Below are 15,709 nucleotides of genomic sequence, written 5' to 3'. Positions count from 1 at the left end.
GTTTTTGTTTTTTTAATTTAATTTTTATTTTATATTGGAGTATAATTGATTTATAATGTGTTAATTTCAGTTGTACAGCTAAGTGATTCAGTTATACATATATCCATTCTTTTTCAGATTCTTTTCCCATGTAGGTTATTAGAGTGTATTGAGTGTATTTCCTGTGCTATACAGTAGGTCCTTGTTGATTATCTATTTTATATATAGTAGTGTGTATATGTTAATCCCAGATTCATAATTTATCCCTCCCCTTCTCATGTTTCCCTTTGTTAACCATAAGCTTGTTTCTGAAGTCTTGTGAGTCTGTTTCTGTTTTGTAAATAAGTTCATTTGTATCTTTTGTTTTTTTAGATTCCACATATTAGTGATATCATATGATATTTGTCTTTCTCTGCCTGACTTCACTCAGTATGATAATCTCTAGGTCCATCCATGTTGCTGCAAATGGCATTATTTCATTCTTTTCATGGCTGAGTAATATTACATTGTATATATGTACCATGTCTTCTTTATCCATTCCTCTGTAGGTGGACATTTAGGTTGCTTCCACGTCTTGGCTATTGTAAATAGTGCTGCTATAAATATTGGGGTGCATGTATATTTTTGAATTATTGTTTTCTCTGGATATATGCCCAGGAATGGAATTGCTAGATCATATGGTAGTTCTATTTTTAGTTTTTTAAAGAACCTCCATACTGTTCTCCACAGTGGTTGTACCAATTTACATTCCCACCAACAGTGCAGGAGGGTTCCCTTTTCTCCACACCCTCTGCAGCATTTATTGTTTGTAGACTTTTTGATGACGGCCATTCTGACGGGTGTGAAGGGATACCTCATTGTAGTTTTGATTCGAGTTTCTCTAATAACTAGCCATGTTGAACATTTTTTTATGTGCTTTTTGGCCACCTGTATGTCTTCTTTGGAGAAACGTCTATTTAGATATTCTGTCCATTTTTTGATTGGGTTGTTTCTTTGAATAGAGTTGCATGAGCTGTTTATATATTTTGGAGGTTAACCCCTTTTTGGTGGCTTTGTTTGCAAATATTTTCTCCCATTCTGTGGGTTGTCTTTTTGTTTATCGTTTCCTTTGCTGTGCAAAACCTTGTAAATTAGGTTAGGCCCCGTTTGTTTATTTTTAGTTTTATTTTCGTTACTCTAGGAGGTGGATCCAAAAAGATATTAATGTGATTTATGTCAAAGAGTGTTCTATGTTTTCCCATAACAGTTTTATAGTATCTGACCTTACATTTAGGTCTTTAATGCTTTTTGAGTTTATTTTTATATATGGTATTAGAGAATGTTCTAATTTCATTCTTTTACATGTAGCTGTCTAGTTTTCCCAGCAAAATTTATTGAAGAGACTGTCTTTTCTACATTGTATATTTTTGCCTTCTTTGTTATAGATTAATTGACCATAGGTACATGGGTTTATTTCTGGGCTTTCTATCTTGTTCCATTGATCTATATTTCTGTTTTTGTGCCAGTACCATACTATTTTTATTACTGTAGCTTTGTCGTATAGGTTGGAGTCAGGGAGTCTGATTCCTTCAGCTCCATTTTTTCTTTCTCAGGATTGCTTTAACTATTTTGCTTCTTTTGTGTTTCCATATAAATTTTAAGATTTTTTGTTCTACTTCTGTGAAAAATGCTCTTGGTAATTTGGTGGAGATTGCACTGAATATGTAGATTGCCTTGGGTAGTATGGTCATTTTAACAATATTAATTTTTCCAATCCAAGAAGATGGTATATCTTTCCATCTGTTTGTTTCATCTTCGAGTTCTTTCATCAACATATTCTAGTTTTCAGAGTATATGCCTTTTGCCTCCTTAGATAGGTTTATCCCTAGGTATTTTATTCTTTTTGATGTGATGGTAAATGGGATTGTTTCCTTGATTTCTTTTTCTGATTTTTCATTGTTAGTGTAAAGAAATGCAATGGATTTCTGTGTATTAATTTTGTATCCTGCAACTTTACCAAATTCATTGATGAGCTCTAGTAGTTTTCTGGTAGCATCTTCAGGATTTTCTATGTATAGAATCATGTCATCTGCAAACAGTGACAGTTTTACTTCTTCTTTTCCAGTTTGGATTCCTTTTATTTCTTTTTCTTCTCTGATTGCCATAGCTAGGACTTTCAAAACTATATTGAATGATAGTGGTGAGAGTGGACATCCTTGTCTTGCCTGGTTTTAAAAGAAATGCTTTCAGTTTTTCACCATTGAGAATGATGTTTGCTGTGAGTTTGTCATATATGGCTTTTATTATGTTGAGGTAGGTTGCCTCTATGCCCACTTTCTGGAGAGCTTGTTTTTTCATAAATTGGTGTTGAATTTTGTCAAAAGCATTTTCTGCATCTGTTGAGATGATCATATGGTTTTTATTCTTCAATTTGTTAATATGGTGTATCACACTGATTGATTTGGAGATATTGAAAAATCCTTGTATCCCTGGGATATTTCCCACTTGATCATGGTGTATAATCCTTTTAATGTGTTGTTGGCTTCAGTTTGCTAGTATTTTGTTGAGGATTTTTGCATCTATGTTCATCAGCGGTAAATGGCCTGTAATTTTCTTTTTTTGTGGTGTCTTTTTCTGGTTTTCATATCAGGGTGGCCTCATAGAATGAGTTTGGGAGTGTTCCTTCCTCTGCAATTTTTTGGAAGAGTTTCATAAGGGTAGGTGTTTTCTCTAAATATTTGATAGAATTCACCTGTAAAACCATCTGATCCTGGACTTTTTTTTTGTTGGAAGTTTTTTAATCACAGTTTTAATTTCAGTACTTTTGATTGGTTTGTTCATATTTTGTATTTCTTCCTGGTTCAGTCTTGGAAAGTTGTACCTTTTTAAAAAAATTGTCCATTTTTTCTCGGTTTTCCATTTTATTGGCATATATTTGCTTGCAGTAGTCTCTTATGATCCTTTGTATTTCTGTGGTGTCAGTTGTTAATTTTTCCTTTTTCATTTCTAATTTTATTGATTTGAGCCCTCTGTCTTTTTTCTTGATGAACCTGGCTAAAGGTTTATCATTTCAGAGAACCAGCGTTTAGTTTCATGATCTTCCCATTAAAAAAATTTTTCCCACATGTCTTTTACACACTGCCTTTTTTTCCCCCCATTTTTTCCCTCTGTGCTTCAGTTTGAGTATTTCTATGGATATTTCCTCAAGTTTTCTTACATTGTATTTTGAAGTTCTATAACTTCTGTTTGCTTTTCTGTTGAAATTTCCATCTCTTCATTCTGTTATTTTTGCTTCTAATTTCTCTAACATTTTAATTTAAATTATTTTGAAGTCCTTTTTAAAAAACTCCAATATCTGGCTCATCTGTGGAAATATTTTTTAAACTTGATTATTTGATATAATTTTGCCCCTTTTCACATGTCTAATAATTTTGTTGCATGCCAGACATTATATATAAAGGAACTTTAGAAACTCTAGATGATGCTTTCTTTTTCCAAATGGATTCCCTTTTCCTTGTCATACAGATGAGATGGAATTTCAATTCATTTAATTCTTTTTACTTCCTTAATTCTCTGATGTCTTAATTTTTCTTTCTTTGCTGTAGTTGGAATGTGGTCTGACATAACTTACTGCACTCTACTGAGAACCAAAGTCTCATTTAGGCCCCACCTGGATTTTTTTAAGCTTAAGCCTAGGTAGCTGTCCTTATACTTTCTATGGCACAGTGACTGGTATCACTAAATATATGGTGACTAAGATTTTTTTTTTTTTTTTTTGCGGTACGCGGGCCTCTCACTGTTGTGGCCTCTCCCGTTGCGGAGCACAGGCTCCGGAAGCGCAGACTCAGCAGCCATGGCCCACGGGCCCAGCCGCCCCGCAGCATGTGGGATCCTCCCGGACTGGGGCACGAACCCGTGTCCCCTGCATCGGCAGGTGGACTCCCAACCACTGCGCCACCAGGGAAGCCCCGTGACTAAGATTTTGATTTGGGAATTATATAAAAATACAGATGGCAGTTGAGAACATGTGAGTTGATTAGTTTTGTAACAGAGGAATATTAATTCAGGATATATTTATTGGATACATAATGAGTGTCATTCATTCTACAAAGCACTGGGAATTAAAGGTGACTAAGACAAAAATATCTGTACTCAAAAGCTTAGTAGTCTTAAGGGATGGGGGAAAGACAAGCACATAGATTAGAAGCTATAGTACAGTTATTGCAAGGGTGTCAGGACATCTTCCCAGAGCTAGCAGCCCTTAAACTGATTTGTAGGGAACAAGTAAGAGTTTCATGGATTGTGTTGGGTAAGAGTATCCTAGTTGTGAAGGAACAAGACTTATGAAATGGTGGTTTGGGAGCCTTTCTTCAAGGTCCTTGTGACTAGAATTCATTTTGGAGGAGGAGATAAGGTAGAAAGACATGTAGGAACCAAGTAGATCTTACCTTTTAATGATGAATGAGTGTGTGTGCATGTGTATGTGTGTGTGTGTGCCTCAAGTGTCTGGCATTGTATACAAAGTTGTGTTTAGGTATGTATAATTTTCTCAGAAAGAACCAGAAACATTTATTAGCTACTTAAAGAGGTCTTTGACCTCCAAAAATGTTAAGAGCTAGTTTATGTGTAATTATATAGCCATTGAAAAATTTAATGCTTGAAAGGTACATATTTTTAGAAAGTATACTCAAGTAGCAGCAAGGAGGATTGAGTGGGAAGAGGATAAACTGGAAGTAGGTAGACCACTTATGAGGTTATTGCAAGAGGTCATATCAAAGATGGGGGCCTGAGTCAGATTAGAGAAAATGGGGAGAATTTCATGGCTTTGAAAGTGATTTTAAGACATAGAATTGACTTGATTTGGTGGCAAATTTGATGTGGGGTGTGGGCAAGAAATTAGTGTTATTTTCCAGAGTAATGTAATTGGAATTGTTAGGGTGGATTCCAGATTGCACTGTATATATTTGAAGGTAGACTACCTAAGAAAAACGTGTTTGGGGCTTCCCTGGTGGCGCAGTGGTTGAGAGTCCGCCTGCCGATGCAGGGGACACGGGTTCGTGTCCTGGACCAGGAGGATCCCACATGCTGTGGAGCGGCTGGGCCCGTGAGCCGTGGCCTCTGAGCCTGCGCGTCCGGAGCCTGTGCTCCGCAATGGGAGAGACCACGGCAGTGAGAGGCCCACGTACCGCAAGAAAAAAAAAAACAAAAAACTTGTTTGTAAAGTTAATGAGAGTGTACAGTAGCTGGGGCAGGGGTATGGGTGGGTAGGTAGTTAATTTGGATGTTAGAGTGCTTTAAATATGTTTATATACCAAGGTCAAGGAAACAATAGGAAGAGGAATGATGGAATGAGGGAGTGTTAATTGATGGAACAAGATCTCAGAGGTGACAGAAGGAAATGGGACCAAAATCATGGTTGAAGAAATTAACAATAGAGAGATGGGTGATAGATACTGAAGGAAGAAGAGGATCTACTATCTATCCCTCTATCTACTATCTATCCATCTATCTACTGTTAATGATGATAAGAAATGTAAGACAAGGAGTGGATATAAAACTGGGAAATTCTACTTAATTTTAAGTTTTTTATACAGAGAAGATAATCTCATAATGAAAAAGATAGAGATCATGGGGTTTAGAGAAAATAGTAAATTTATTCATTTTTAAAACATTTATCAACAGCCAGACACTGTATTAAAAGCTGAGATACAAAAATGAGTAAGAAAGTTGCTTCAAGGGGTTCATAGTAGGTGATGAGGGAGAAGTTACCTAATCCTAACAGATAATTATAGTAAATTTGGAAAGTGCTAAAATAGAGATATACTTTTCATATTATGCAAGCATGGGGGAGGGACAGCCAAACTAGCCCAGAGTGGTGGTGGAGTTACTGCGATGGAAGAAGTGACGCTTTAGCTAAGTCTTAATAGAAGAGTAGGAATTAGGGAAGAAAATGTCATTCTCAGTCAATGGCCCTTGTAAGAGTTGGAAAGATGAAACAACATAATTTTGAGAGGAATTCCAAGCCATGAAATGAAAGGAGGGATTAGAGAAGTAAGTGCATAGGGAGATAGTGTCAGTTGAACTAAACAGAGATTTTAGTTGACCTGGCTGTTTTATGATCTGGAGGGAATTTCTTATCTCCTCAAGTACGAGTAAGAGTTCATGGACCAACTTTGGTCCATGGACCATTCTTTGAATAGCACTGATCTGAGGAGTATGTTGCATTAAGGAAGACTAAGAGGAGAGATACTGGAATGTCTTCACACTCAGAGAGATGAAAAGTTCTCAGGAAAGAGAAGTTTAATGTTAGAGCAAAGTCCAGAGGAGGCTGGTGAGGAATAGGGCTGGGGAGCAGGTTGTGGGATTCAAGAACATTTGGAATTGCTACTGTGGCAAGTAAGAATGTAACGGACCTAGAGTGCTAGGAGCAGTGGTGTCATGTTTAAATTGGCTCAAGAATGGTGGTCTGAGGATGAGTGTGGTAGAGATATATAAGCAGGCCAAGAGTATGAGCAAAAAGAGTATTGATAAAAAAGTATTGAAGAAATGGGTTCTGGTAACTGGGATGGAAGTGAAATTAAGGAGGCAACTGAAAATTGTGACAAATGTGAGAAACAAGGGACTGGAAGTATTAGTGATATCTAAGAGCTTATGTAGAAGTAGGGGAAGGATAAAGCTGAGACTAATGGAGGTCTTGGTCAGAGTGAGAAATTAGAATTAAAGATGAACTTCAGAAGTGGAATAATTCTAGGTGATGGCACATGTGATCACAACAGGTAGTTGCTGAAGGAGACTAGAGACAGTCACCTAAGTTCAGGAGCCAACGAAAGCTTCTACATGGGTGTTAAAGTCACCAAGATGATGGTAGAATATGGAGTAAAAGGAAAGATGTAGGTCAGATGAACAGGGGAAGTAAATGGTGGTTTTCACTGGGAAAGTGGCTAATCAGAATCATCCGAGAAGATTTTTAAACTATACAAATTTGATCCCAAAGCTAAGGCTGTCACTGGGTTTAATAGAACCCACTGGCATGGAGAGTGGTGGATTGAGATAAGTCTGAATCTTAAAAAGGAAGAGAGCTTTTTCTCCAGTCTGAAATTAGTATTGAGGAATGCCCATCTCTCTTTTGCTGACACCCATCACTCCCTGTTCTGTTCATTATAGGGGATCAGAGAATGGTTAGTGGGCACTAGAGAGGGCTAGCCAAGTAAATGCTTTCCTCAGAAGTTCAGATTTTAATGAAAAGCAAGGGGAAGCAATAGGGTGAAGGAGTGTCCAGTAATGAGGTTGAGGAGATTTGTTTACAATTGGAACATTAGATTATAAGGCTGCAGAGGCATTAGTTTACATCAAACTTGATGTAATAAATTTAAAGGACCTAGTAAGACATTGGGCAAATCGCCTTTCATCTTGCTCCCAGGGGACATAATTTATATTTAAGAACTTGTAGCCTAGTTTGAGTTTTTCTATGTTTTAAAGTGCTTTCTTTTAAGGGATTACAAATTATAATTTGAGAATATCATCTGTGGCAAACATTTCATATTTTAGTGTTGAATATGATTGATTTAAGAAATTGTTTTTTTAGCTTATCCTTTCAGAATGCAAATATGCTAAAAGGTGAAGTATGTTGGCTATGGGTAATGATCTTCTTTAAAACTTTTATGAAGTATGTTGGCTATGGGTAATGATCTTCTTTAAAACTTTTATGTATGTTCTAACACTTTCATTTTTGTTCTAAAATTCAGAAAAAAACCCTTCATGCTGCTAAAATATTTTCTTTGTTTTTGATAAAGGCATAAAATTACAGCACATACAGTTATTTTTTTAGATTGCAACAGCTGTGAAAAAGTTCAGTGTCCTGAATCCACTTTTGATTTTTAGTGGTGACTGCTTAAATCCTTGAGTTTTAAGTACAGTGATGAAAGAAAAGCAAATGATTCCTATTTTAAACGAATTGGGAGTACATTTTGGGGTATTTGTGAGCTATACTTTTTACTCTTATTTGAAATTTATAAAGTAATATATATATATTACTTTTAGATTATTTGATGTAAGAGGAGTTGAATAATCTGTTTTTCAGCCTAGAGGTAGGCACCAAGACAGAGCATTTGGGAGCTGATCAACAGGATTGTTCAGTGAATCTGAAAATTTGTAATCAAACCTAGGTTTGATTTTATGTGGCAAGATTTTATTTGTGCCTATACAAAAGTGAGAAGTATTATCAGAGTAGTTAAGATTACATGCTTTGGTGTTAGCTGGACCTGGATCTGAATGCTGGTTTCACCATTCTCTACTTAAGTAATCTTGGAAAACAGTGACTAATTTGTCAAAGACTCAGTTTTATCACATGTAAAATAAGTAGAATATGGTACCTCCTTCACAGGGTATTTGTATGAATTAAGCAATGCAATAGATATAAAGTGAAAGGTAAACTAGTAAGCACTCAGTTTCTTTTTAACTGTTTTTATTAGTGAACAAATAAAAGGTAAGGAAAAAAAGGATATTTGAATTCTTGGTGAAGTGTGTGGGATTTTGATGAGAAGATAATGGTCTGGGCATTATTTCTCTATACTGAAGAGATTATTAGGGAATTTAGATGGAGGGTGACATTAGTAGGGATCAATTTGTCTCCATCCATCCATCCCATTTTAGGGATTTATAATGGTTAATAGTGGTTATAGGTGGATGGTACAGGAAGTTTTTATTTATTTATTTTTCCTGTGAGCTTTTCTAAATTTTATACAATAAACCAATGGGCTTATTGATTTCTGTTGTATAATGATTTGTTGCTATTGTTTTATCATGGTATAGTTTCACTTAAAAAAACCTCACAATACATTGTGAACATTTCCCCATGTTACGAAATCATCTTTTTTATTGTAAAATATACATAAGATAAAATTTATCATTTTAACTATTTTTAAGTTTCAGTACATTAAATACATTCACATTGTAGTACGTGAAGTAATCTTTTGTAACATTACTTTTAATGGTTGCATGGTATTCCTTTCAATGGATGATACTTTATTTAATCTATTAGCTATTTAAGCTTCTGATTTTTTGTTATTACAATAAAACTGGGCATTAAAAGAGGTTTGAAGAGGCTGATCTGGGGAATCAAAAGGATGTTAAATATTTTAGATATATGGGGATTTCTATTGTAAGAGCAGGTAGGATGGCAAGGGCAAATAGTTATAGAAGGTAGTGATGACATATCATCCTATCATTTGTTCCATCCTTCCCAGCTCCAAATGGGCTTTTTTCTTTGGGTGACAGAGAAGATACTGAATGAAGAAAAAGAGGCAGAAATCAATCCTGGAATTTAATTGCCCATTTTTCACTTTAAACTACTTGCTGTTTGTTGTGTCTGTCACAGACTAAGGGATATTTCTAAACTCATTACCATGTGGATTTAGAAATATTCCACATTTAAATTTAGCATATATTTAGTTACTAATTTTAGTCCAAACATTGAATTGGACCATATGTACTGACTTTGTTCTACTTACCTATATTGTAAAAGAAGGGAGCTGTCAGTGTTGAAAACTCAGTGTACTAGCAGCATAGTCTGAGCTCTGCAGTGTTTGACTCTTCTTTCTGAGGAATGTGTCGATTTGCTGTGATGTTATTTTCAGTTTGTTTGACATTCTGTTTATACCATAAATCTATATTTGATTGATTTCAATTTTCTTATAGGCCTTTTTGGGGTGGGTTTTATTATAAGAAGGTAAGAACAGATAGTAAATCCCTGTTGGTTATATTCAGCTTATCAATTTTGTTATACAGGATTTTTGTTTTGACATTTTGAATTATTTTTAGTGAATTTAATGCAATTTGATGAGTATAGAAATGTACCAAGAAAAAGCTCAGAATTCTATCATCTTTAGGTTAATACTTTATGATATTTCTTTGCAGTTTATGTGCATTTTTCATGTAGTTGAGAATATACTGTAATTGTATAATTTCACATAACTTTTTCTTAAACATTATATCAGGCATTTCTCCATGCATATCAGTTCCATCCTGGCAGAAAATAGATGACACACCCACATGGGTAATCTGAAGAGAGTTTAATAAAAGGACTGTTTAAAAAGATGTGGGAAGAGGGAAGGAAACTGTAAGGAAGGGATAATACAGTACTGAGCATTTAAAATGTGGCTAGTCCAAATTCATGTGTGCTGTAAGTTTAATGTACATACTGGAATTCTAAGACTTACTATGAAAATAGAATGTAAAATACTTTTATTAATCATTTTTATATTGATTATGTATTGAAATGATGTTTTGGATATATTATATTAAATAAGATGTATTAAATTAATTATATCTGTTTCTTTTAAAACTGTGGCTAGTAAAAAATGATAATGCAATCAATGTATATTATTTTATTTCTATTAGAAAATACTAGTATGGAGTATAGTATAAAGAGGTATCTCTAAGCCTGAAAAGGCCACAGAAGTTGCTGTGGAAAGATCAGCTGATAGAAATCATACCCTTCAGTAGAGGTTTGCAACCAATTTACAATGACCCAGAAAGAACCAAGTTGGAAGGAAGCCAATAGGCATGAGAGCCAGTGGGTGCAGTCCACAGAGGTTGGCCTACCTCAACCCACAGTAGGCTAGAAAAAGAGAGTGAATCTGGAGGAGTCAATTGAAGATACCCAGCGTACCACCTCATCAAAACACTTTGCAAATGCAGTTTTGCAAAAGATTTCACTTCATGTATTATGTTGTACCGTGAGTGTTGGGATAAGTTATACTGTAATCTGATTATGGGAATTATTTAGGATAGTTTCATTCAAAATATATTGAAAGATAAACTGAGTTTTCAGTTTGAACAACCATCAAGCCGTTCACTGATAAGAGTTTTCTAAAGTGTACTCCAGATATTTTTAATTGATAGAATTTTTTTTTTTTTTTTTTTTTTTGCGGTACGCGGGCCTCTCACTGCTGTGGCCTCTCCCGTTGCGGAGCACAGGCTCCGGACGTGGACGCGCAGGCTCGGCGGCCATGGCTCACGGGCCCAGCCGCTCCGCGGCACGTGGGATCTTCCTGGACCGGGACACGAACCCGTGTCCCCTGCATCGGCAGGCGGACTTTCAACCACTGCACCACCAGGGAAGCCCAAATTGATAGAATTTTGACATTGCCTATTTTATTCCCATACCTAAAAGAACATTTTCTTTAAGAGTAATTTTTTTTTCCTATATAAAAACTGATAGGGAGGCACACAACCTCGATTTTGTTGGGTTGCATTTCTTTAATTTGTTTCTGTTTATTCCTTTAATTCTGGGATTAATTGATAGCTTATTCATTTTAATGGAAATTGATCCTAAGATGATGAATATTACACTTTGAAATGGCACAGCATTTAAAAATGTAATTTTATTTATTAAAAGCACACATAAAACACTTGGTAAAATTTTGATAAATAGAAGACGTAAAAAAGGCCTTCTGGGACCTTTTATTTCACTTATCTAAACAAGAATTGAATGTCTATTTGACACGGTATGAACTACATTATGATTCTGACCTCAAGAATACCCTAGCACGATCAAAATCCTTTAACTCTGTTCTCAAGTGGTTTGAGCTATGCCCCTACAACATATTGTTTGCTTTGTATTTTTATCATAGACATTAAAATATATACATCTGTTCAGTTCTAAAATCTAACACACATTCAAAATTAGTGGATCAACATTATTTTTGTAGTAAATATTTCAGAATTAATAGTTTCGGTGGATGATTATTCTGATCATTGATATGTGTATAGAGACAAGACTCAGCTATAGGTCCTTTTAGGTTTGCTAATAGTTCCAAAAATGATCTGAGACTAAATAGTGATAATCCAGGTTCTCTGAAACAAACTGTTCCCTTGGAAATCACAATTAGTGTTTTCATAAGATATTACTACTTTTATTAACTTTTAATGTAATTACCTTTTTCATGTAGGTAATATACTGATATATTCAGTAACCAAAAATATTAATTATAGAGTAAAATATCTCCTATGCTTGGCCCCTTCTGCACAGTTCTGACTCTCCTCAGGTAAACTTTCTTCTTAGTTTCCTAGTTTCTTTCCAGAATTTCTTTATATATAAACCAATATGAATATAAATGCTTATTTTGTCACAAAGGGAACATGTTATACATACTGTTGCCATTTTTTCTTGCATACTCGCCATCTGCTTCCTACATTTTTAATATGCCTGCTTTGTGGACTTCCTTACTTCCTTTTATTTATTTTTTTAATTCTTGGAGGAACATTTTGTCAAAAATTTAATCTCTGCTGTGGGATGATTCTCCCAACTATCGATCTTTGGTAAATGTCGCTGCTCTTCCTTTTATCACTGTTGTGCCAGGTAGGATTCTGCGCAAGCTGATGATGGGAAATTGTAGTTGGGGTTGTTCCCATGGCCTGTGGGTTCCCAGGGAACTGAATTTCTCATTCTCTGTTTGGGGAAGTAAAATGCTTTACCTTAGCAAGTTTCGATGGGTGAAATGACACGGTGTGTTCTATCTGCTTCTGTGTCAGCTTTTCCCAAAGAGTTGGTCATTGGTCTCTGCCTTTTTTAGTCCAGCTGTATATGGTTCTGGCTTTTAATGAAAGTGACGAGGCATTAAGTGATGAGCTGCCCAGGTGCATTCAAAGTGATCACTGAGTCTGGTGAACGAGTCAACAGTGCCGCCCATCTTTTAAAAATATATAGCAAAATTCATTGATAAGTTCTAGTACTTTTCTGGTGGCATCTTTAGGATTTTCTATGTATAGTATCATGTCATCTGCACAAGGTGACAGTTTTACTTCTTCCTTCCAATTTGGATTCCTTTGATTCCTTTTTCTAATTTGATTGCTGTGGCTAGGACTTCCAAAACTATGTTGAAGAAAAGTGGGGAGAGTGGGCATCCTTGTTTTGTTCCTGATCTTAGAGGAAATGCTTTCAGCTTTTCACCATTGAGTGTGATGTTGGCTGAGTTTGTCATATCTGGCCTTTATTACGTTGAGGTATGTTCCCTCTGTGCCCACTTTCTGGAGAATTTTTATCATAAATGGATGTTGAATTTTATCAAAAGCTTTTTCTGCATCTATTTATATTATCATATGGTTCTTATTCTTCAATTTGTTAATATGGTGTATCACATTGATTGATTTGCATATATTGAAGAACCCTTGCATCTCTGGGATAAATCCCACTTGATCATGGTGTATGATCCTTTTAATGTATTGTTGGATTCAGTCTGCTAGCATTTTGTTGAGGATTTTTGCATCCATGTTCATCAGCAATATTGGCCTAGATACAAAATTAATATACAGAAATCTGTTGCATTTCTATATACTAACAACATACTATCAGAAATAAAAAGTAAGGAAATGATCTCATTTACCATCACATCAAAAAGAATAAAATACCTAGGAATAAACCTACCTAAGAGGCAAAAGACATGTACTCTGAAAATTATAAGATGTTGATGAAAGAACTCGAAGATGAAACAAACAGATGGAAAGATATACTGTTCTTGGATTGGAAGGATCAATGTTGTTAAAATGACCATACTACTCAGGGCAGTCTATAGATTCACTGCAATCCCTATCAAATTATGAATGGTATTTTTCACAGAACTAGAACCCAAAATTTGTAACTTGTATGGAAGCACAAAAGACCCCAAATAGCCATAATAATCTTGAGAAAGAAGAATAGAGCTGGAGGCATCAGGCTACCTGACTTCAGACTATACGACAAAGCTACAGTAATCAAAACAGTATGGTAGTGGCACAAAAAACAGACACATAGATCAATGGAAGAGGATAGAAAGCCAAGAAGTAAACCTACACTTGTATGGTCAATTAATCTATGGCAAAGGAGGCAAAAATATACAATGGAGAAAACACAGTCTCTTGAATAAGTGATGCTTAAAAAATTGCACAGCTACATGTAAAAGAATGAAATTAGAACATTCTATAATTCCATACACAAAAATAAACTCAAAGTGGATTAAAGACCTAAATGTAAGTCTGGACACTATAAAGCTCTTAGAGGAAAACATAGGCAGAGCACTCTTTGACATAAATTGCATCAAGCTCTTTTATGATCCACCTCCTAGACTAATGAAAATAAAAACAAAAATAAACAAATGGGATCTAATTAAACGTAAAAGCTTTTGCACAGCAAAGGAAAGCATAAACAAAACAAAAAGACAACCCTCAGAATGGGAGAAAATATTTGCAAATGAAGCAACTGACAAGGGATTAATCTCTAAAATATACAAACACCTCATGCAGCTCAATATCAAAAAAACAAATAACCCAATCAAAAAATGGACAGAAGATCTAAATAAACATTTCTCCAAAGAAGACATACAGATAGTGAAAAAGCACATGAAAAGATGCTCAACAGCACTAATATTAGAGAAATGTAAGTCAAAACCACCATGAGGTATAACCTTACACTGGTCAGAATGGCCATTATCAAAAAAATCTACAAACAATAAATACTAGAGAGGGTGTGGAGAAAAGGGAACCCTCCCACACTGTTGGTGGGAATGTAAGTTGGTACAGCCACAATGGAGAACAGTATGGAGGTTCCTTAAAAAACTAAAAATAGAACTACCATATGACCCAGCAATCCCATTCTTGGGCATATACTGGGAAAAAAACATAATTTTAAAAGTTACATGCACCCCAATGTTCATTGCAGCACTATTTACAATAGCCAGGACATGGAAGCAACCTAAGTGACCATCAACAGAGGAACGGATAAAGATGTGGTACATATATAGAATGGAATATCACTAAGCCATAAAAAAGAACAAAATAATGCCATCTGCAGCAACATGGATGGACCTAGAGATTGTCATACTGAGTGAAGTCAGACAGAGAAAGATAAATATCATATGATATCTCTTGTAGGTGGAATCTGAAAAAAGGGTAAAAATGAACTTATTTACAGAACAGAAGTAGAGTCACAGATGTAGAAAACAAACTTATGGTTACCAGGGGATAATGGGAGGAGGATAAATTGGGAGATTGGGATTGACATATACACACTACTATATATAAAGTAGATAACTAATAAGAACCTGCTGTATAGCAGAGGGAACTCTACTCAATACTCTGTAATGGCCTATATGGGAAAGAAATCTAAAACAAAAAAAAGTGGACATATATGTATGTATAACTGACTCACTTTGCTGTACACCTGAAACTAACACAACATTGTAAATCAACTATACTCCAATAAAAATTTTTAAAAAATGGATTAAAGACCTAAATATAAGACTGGATGTTATAATACTCTTAGAGGAAAACACAGGCAGAACACTCTTTGACATAAATCCCAGCCAAATTTCTTTGGCTCCGTCTCCTAGAGTAACAGTAACAAAAGCAAAAAAAACCCAAAAAAACAAATGGAACTTAATTAAACTTAAAAGCTTTTCCACAGCAAAGGAAACCATAAACAAAATGAAAAGACAACCTCCGGACTAGGAGAAAATATTTGCAAACGATGTCACAAACAAGAGCTTAATTTCCAAAATATACAAACACATCATGTAGCTCAATATCAAAAAAACAAACAACCTGGTCAGAAAATGGGCAGAAGACCTAAATAGACATTTCTCCAAAGAAGACATCCAGATGGCCAACAGGCACAACATTACTAATTGTTAGAGAAATGCAAATCAAAACTACCGTGAGGTTCCACCTCACACTGGTCAAAATGACCATCATCAAAAAGTCTACAAATAATGAATGC

The sequence above is a fragment of the Delphinapterus leucas genome, chromosome 3 (assembly GCF_059928025.1).
Source record: "Delphinapterus leucas isolate spDelLeu-1000000601 "Yukka" chromosome 3, BTC_Dleu_Yukka2, whole genome shotgun sequence".
NCBI lineage: Eukaryota > Metazoa > Chordata > Mammalia > Artiodactyla > Monodontidae > Delphinapterus > Delphinapterus leucas.
This window is presented reverse-complemented; position numbering follows the sequence as displayed.